Genomic DNA, 6,518 nt, shown 5'->3' with positions numbered 1-6,518 from the left:
CCGCCCCGGCCCGGCTCCCCCCGCGCCGGCCGCGCAGCGCCTGCTCCGCCAGGCAGCGATCGCGCTGCGTCTGCCCCCGCGCGCAGTTCACGCAGACAATTTCCGTGGCCGCCCCGTGGTGCCGTTTTCCCCTGGTGCCCACGCTCAGAACACGGGGGGGACACTGGGGACATAGCGGAACAAGGGGGAACGCGGGGGACACGGGAGCGGGGGCACTCAAAAATTGGGGGAGGGACACTCAAGTTTTTGGGAGGGGCACTCGAACATTGGGAAAACTGTAATTACCGCGGTTACCGTAATTACACATATTACAGCAATCACATTACCGTAATTAGTCATTACAGTAATTCTCGTTATTACTGTAATTACCCTTATACCGTAATTATGCACATTACCGTAATTACCGTTATCACCGTAATTACGCATATTATAATTACATCACTGTAATTCGTCATTGCCATAAGTGCGCCTATTACCGTAATTACCTTTATTGCCATAAATGCAACACCATTGTAATTACAGTTGTTACCATAATTGACACGTATTACCGTATTTATGCCCATTACCGTAATTACACATTACCCTAATTACATCGTTGCTGTATTTACCCTTAATACAGTCATACCATAATCACAATACTACCATACATAATTATTACCGTAATTATAGTTATTACTGGAATTCCCCATTACCGTAATTATGCGTATTACCGTAATTACCCTTGTTACAACAATTTCCCTATTACCATAATTACCCATTACCCATGTGTAGCACCTGAGTGTCCCCAAATCCCAGGTGTGTGGGCACCTGAGTATCCCCAGGACTCACCTGTACGGTGCCCACTTGTTGTGGGGGTGGCACCCCCAGCAGAGCCTTGAAGGCCAGCAGGGCCGGGGTCGGGGGAGGAAGGGGATGGCACAAGATCAGGCCCCGCCCCCCCATTGCCCACCTGGAACCCCCCAAATCCTGGAGGGGGGCACGGGGGGTCACTCACCTGTCCATCCCCCACCTGGGCTGGGGGCTTTGGATCCGGAAATGACTGAGGGGACACTTGGGTCTGGGGGGGGAGGGGAGGGTGGTCCTGACACCTGAGACCCCCCAGGGACCCCCAAACACATCTGGGACACCCCAGAGACCCCCAAACACACCTGAAACCCCCCCAGGGCCCCCCCAAATACACTTGAGACCCCCCTAATAACATAAAATAAAAAACAAAATAAGAGCGCGGCTACAGAGAAAGAGGCGCTCCCCGACCCGTGCAGCGCTTGCCCCTCGGGCCCCGGCGGGCATTGGTGGTGGGGCGCTGGACTGCGGTGCAGTTCCCGGCCGTGTCCGCCATGCGGCGCCGGCGAGGCAGAGGAGGCGGCTGAGAACGATGTTCGAACCGGCGTGTGGGAAGAGGGACCGCTCGGCCATGGGAAGACGTGACATTGGGGGGACATGGGGAGGACACGGGGGGGGACATGAGGGAGATGAGGTGGACATAGGGGACACAGGGGACATAGGGGAACATAGGGGGGACAAGAGGGGGCCCAAGGAGGTCCCAGGTAGGTCTAGAGGGGTCCAAGGCATTTTGTGGGGTCCAGGAGGGTTCAAGTTGGCTCAGGAGAGTCCAGGATGTTTCCCTGGGGGTACCAGGGGGGTCTACGGGGGCTCTGGGAGGGTTCAAGGTGGTCTGGCAATGTTCAGGAGGGTCCAGGGGGTTTTAAGGGAGTGGAAGGGGGTTTCACAAGAGTCCAAGTGGGTCCAGGAGAGTTTTGGGGGGTCCGAGAGGTTTTGAGGGGTCCAGGAGCGTCCGGGGGTTGTCTCAGAGGTGTCCAGAAAATTTCAAAGGGGTCCAGGAGAGTCTAAGGAGGGTCCAAGGAGCCCCAGAAGAGTTCAAGAGGGGTGCAGGGGGGTCCAGGGGGCTTCAGGGTGTTTCGAGGGGTCCAGGGGAGTCCAAGTGGGATTCAGGAGGGTCCAGGGGGTTGCAAGTTTTTGGGAGTGTCAAGGGGGGTCCAAGAGAGTTGAGGGGAGTCCAAGGGTTATTCAGAGGGGTCCAGGGGAGTTCAGAGTCATCCAGGGGAGTTCAGGAGGGTCCAAGGGAATCCAGGAGAAGTCAGGGGGGTCTCAGGGGGGATCTCACAGTGGGTCGGGGTGGTAAGGTGGGTCTCAGAAGAGTCACAGGGAGGTAAGGGGAGGTAAGAGTAGTCAGGGGATGTCTGGGGCACTCAGGGACCCCCATTGCCCACAGCCCAGCCATGTCGTCCCTTGTGACCCCCCCTTGGGGACCCCCAGTGCCCAAAATGTCATCCCTCGTGACTCCCCCCTTGGGGACCTCCGGCGCCCCCCTGTCGTCCCTCGCGACCCCCGCTTGGGGACCTCTGGCGCCCCTCTGTTGTCCCTTGTGACCCCCGCTTGGGGACCTCCTGCGCCCTCCTGTCATCTTCCCAAACTGCCCCCCCCGAGGAACCCCCATTGCACCCCTGTCGTCTTCCACAAACCCCCGACCCCGGGGGACCACCATTGCCCCTCCATGTCATCTTCCCAAAACACCCCCCCCTTGGGGACCTCCATTGCCCCCCTCATTTTGTTTTCCCCAAACCACCCCCAGTGGGATCCCCACTGCCTCCCCATATCGTCTTCCCCAAGCCCCCCCTCCGGGGACCCCCATGTTGCTCTCCCCAACCCCCGCCCGTGTCGTCTTTTCCAAACTCCCCCCCGGGGGACCCCCATTGCCCCCCGCATGTCATCTTCCCCAAACCCCCCAATCAGGGGACCCCCGTTGCTCCCCCCATGTCGTCTTACCCAATCCCCCCCCCCATGCCGTCTCTTCACCCCCCTTGGGGACCCCTATTACCCCCCCCATGTCGTCTTTCAAACACCCCCCGGGGGATCCCCATTGCACCGCCCATATGGTCTTTCTTTATTCTCCCCTGGGGGACCCCTATTTCCCCCCTGTTGTCTTCCCAAAACCCCCCACACCCTGTTGAATTATGCCTTCTGTGAATAGTCTGTGTTGTCCTGCATGACTAGTTTGGTTATGGGTCAGCGAGGGTGAAGGGAACTGACTTTTCCTTCTCTTGAATTTTTCCAAGCACAAGTGGGACATCATCTTGCTACTCCCCAAAGCACTGCAGGCACATGGGAGCAGCTCAGTGCTGGCCCAGTTCTCTGAGAAATAACCACGTTGCAGAAGTTTAAGTATTAATAACAACTCCTATTGTCTTTTAAATGCCAGGGTTGGATGGTGCAGTCCCGACGTGATGAGGGAAAGAGTAACTTGAGTTCTTCGTAAGAAACATTCTGTTATTCCTTGTGCATTCTTTTTTTCCTGTTCTATGAGTCACAGCTCACTCTCTCTCTAACAAAATCTGTTAGAAGATGGTAATGATAACGGAATAAAAAGAATAAAATAAAAAATTTTTAAAAAATGAGGAAAACGACACGAAAAATAGATGACTGTGGGAAGCCTCGGTGGAACCCAGGAGTTTTTGCGGAGCCTCATTTTGTTTTGCCGTCTTTGTAAAACAAAAAATACAGGAGGTTCTGCAACCCAAATCCATGAAAAAAAAAAAGGCTTTGTAGACCCCTGGAGCTGTTTGGCGTCTCTGGTGTTCATTGGGGGGTCCACGAGTGTCCCATGAGGGTTCCGGGCCATGGTGGGAGTCCCTGGGGGTCTTCTGGGGCTGTGGGGGTCCTTGGGGGTTCCTGTTGGACCCTGGAGGTACCTGGAAGTCTTGGGGGGTCATTTTAAGTCCCTGGGAGGACCGTGGCAGTCCCCGGGAGGTGCTGGGGGTCCCCAAATCTCTGGAGCCGGCAGAGTCCAGCTGTGCTCTGCAGAGAAGAAATGGAGAGCTGGGGGAGGCCAGAGCAACTTGGAATGTGAAGCTGCCCCTGGGGGGTCCTTTGCTGGGCCTGCTGCCTCCAGCTGGCCCAGTCTCTGCACAAACTGTTCACAGCGTGCCCAGGCAGGGTAGGTGGCTTGGGCTCTGCATCCCTGGGCCGCATTCAGCAGAGAAGAAATGCCTCTGTGAGAATGGTCTCTTGCTAAGGTTTGATAATCAGCAAAATGAAGTGTGTTGTAGGCAGAAGGCAAGATCTTGCTGTGTCTTATTGTTCATTGGAACTTGGCTTTTGTAAGGTTTTCCTGGTAACCTCAGAAAGGCCTTATTTTTCACAGCACTTAGTTTAGCAATAAGCTCAAATATATGCTATTTAAAAGATGAAGATTTATCCCCTTGATGGCCTATAACTAATGGTTGTCTCCTGTTCAGTTGCATGGACGTGGGAGATTCAGGCAGCTCATATAAAATTAGACATTTTGAGTGCACAGTTAACTCTTACCCCATATAGTGTTTGTTTTGTTCAAGATTTGGGTAAGTAAAGATTGTCTGAGAGATGAGCTGTTTCACCCTCCATAACTGCTGCTCTCAGAGTGTCTGAGCTTGTGCCCTGTGCATGAAGAGCCATGGCAGTGGCTGAGCGTCCCTGAGCCCTCTGCTGTGTCTGTGCTGCAGGTTCTGTGGATGCTGAGTGTCCCTGAGCCCTCAGCTGTGTCTGTGCTGCAGGTTCTGTGCCTGCTGAGTGTCCCTGAGCCCTCTGCTGTGTCTGTGATGCAGGTTCTGTCCATGCTGAGTGTCCCTGAGCCCTCAGCTGTGTCTGTGCTGTAGGGTCTGTGCATGCTGAGTGTCCCTGAGCCCTCTGCTGTGTCTGTGCTGCAGGTTCTGTGCATGCTGAGTGTCCCTGAGCCCTCAGCTGTGTCTGTGCTGCAGGTTCTGTGCCTGCTGAGTGTCCCTGAGCCCTCTGCTGTGTCTGTGCTGCAGGTTCTGTGCATGCTGAGCACCAGCCTGAATGCAGTGACAATCTGGAAAAGAATTGCTTTTCTTGGGATTGTATCTCGGCAGTTTGACCTGCTAAAAAATGAGGGCATTGCTGATGCTGTTAATATGAGCAACTGCATTGTGCCTGGAGAGGACCCAGACCCACAGTCCTAGTGCAGCTTCCCTGGGACAGGGACAGTGCCAGGAGTTAAGCAAGTCCCTGCAAAGGATGGAGTAAATCTGCTCCTTGCATCTGTAAGGAAAGACTGAGTAGTAGGGAAGGGGAGCATTTATGTGCTGTATTGAGATTTCCATCTGATCCCACGTGCAGCAGTGATGGGGTGGCTGGGTTTGGTCTGGGCCTGTGAGGATCAGCCCTAAACAACCCCACCTCACCAGAGGGCCCTGAATCCTCAAGGGAAATGTCCAGTAGGAACCAAACCAGTCGGTACTTATTGCAGAGGAAAAACCATGCAAAAGAAAAGGTACTTCTGTTCTTTGTGGCAATCCTGTAATGCCTTGTGCAGTCTCTGTGTGCTGTTCTTGGAGTGACCACCCAGTGTGTGTCTAACAAAACCTGTTAGAAAGGTAGTCAGGGATTGGAATTGGGGTCTGATCCCTACAGACTCTTGCAAAGCCTGAAGGACTGCAGTGGTGAGTGTGCTCAGCAAAGGCGGTTTCTCAGTATTTGCTCAGATTTCCCTCAGCTCTGGGGGCCTGGTGGCCAGCTGGAGGTGGCGGGGACACACATGGGACCCCTTGAGCTTTGTGGGAGGAGCTGGGGGTTGGCACGGTGCGATTTTTTGTTCTTTGGGTTTTTTTCCTGGTTTTCTGATTTCCTTTTTGAGCTCTGTGGTGCTAGGGAGAAAAATCTGGAAACAAATCAAACTGAAGGGATTTCCTGAGTTGCTTTGCAGAGAAGTGCCACCTTCAGAGGATGCACAAATCCACCAGGAAGTCAACGAAGGAGCTGTGGAAAGTGCAGCAGAGTGCAGTGAGCAGCCACTGTCCCAGCTCCCTGGTTTTGGAGGTGTTAGTCCACCTACGGAAAGGAAAAAAGCCTCCCTGTCTTGTTTTCAGCCCTGCAGAGGAATGTCGTGTTCCAGAATTTCGGAGGGATTTGTGTGTGTCCTGTGCTGGCAGCTGCGTGTCTTGGGAGGCCATGGAGTGACATACATTGGGGGGACATGGGGGGACAAGGGGAGGACATGGGGGGAGGACACAGGGAGGACATGGGGGGACATCAGGGGGACATGGGGGTACATCGAGGGGACATGGGGAGGACATGAGGGAGATGGGGTGGACATGGGGGACGCAGGGGACATGGAGGAAACATGGGGGGAACATTGGGGACATGGGAAGGCTATGGGGGGACATGCAGGAGACATGGGACGTCCAGGGAAGTCCGAGAGGGCCCAGGGGGGTCCAGAGGGGTCCAAAGCGTTTTGGGGGGTCCAGGAGAGTTCAAGTTGGTCCATGAGGGTCCAGGGGTTTTCCCTGGGGGTATGAGGGGGTGGTCCATGGGGGCCCTAGGAGGATTCAAGGTGGTCCAGGAATGTTCAGGAAGATTCAGGGGGTTTTAAGGGAGTGGAAGGGGGTTTCAGAGGGGTCCAAGGGGGTCCAGGAGAGATTCGGAGGGTCCAGGGGGTTTTGGGGGGGGTCCAGGAGTGTCCAGGGGAGTCTCAGAGGTGTCCAGAAAGGTTCGAAGGGGTCCAG

The sequence above is a fragment of the Pithys albifrons genome, chromosome 25, assembly GCF_047495875.1.
Source record: "Pithys albifrons albifrons isolate INPA30051 chromosome 25, PitAlb_v1, whole genome shotgun sequence".
In the NCBI taxonomy this organism is placed as follows: Eukaryota; Metazoa; Chordata; class Aves; order Passeriformes; family Thamnophilidae; genus Pithys; species Pithys albifrons.
Note: the sequence above shows the minus strand (reverse complement) of the source record.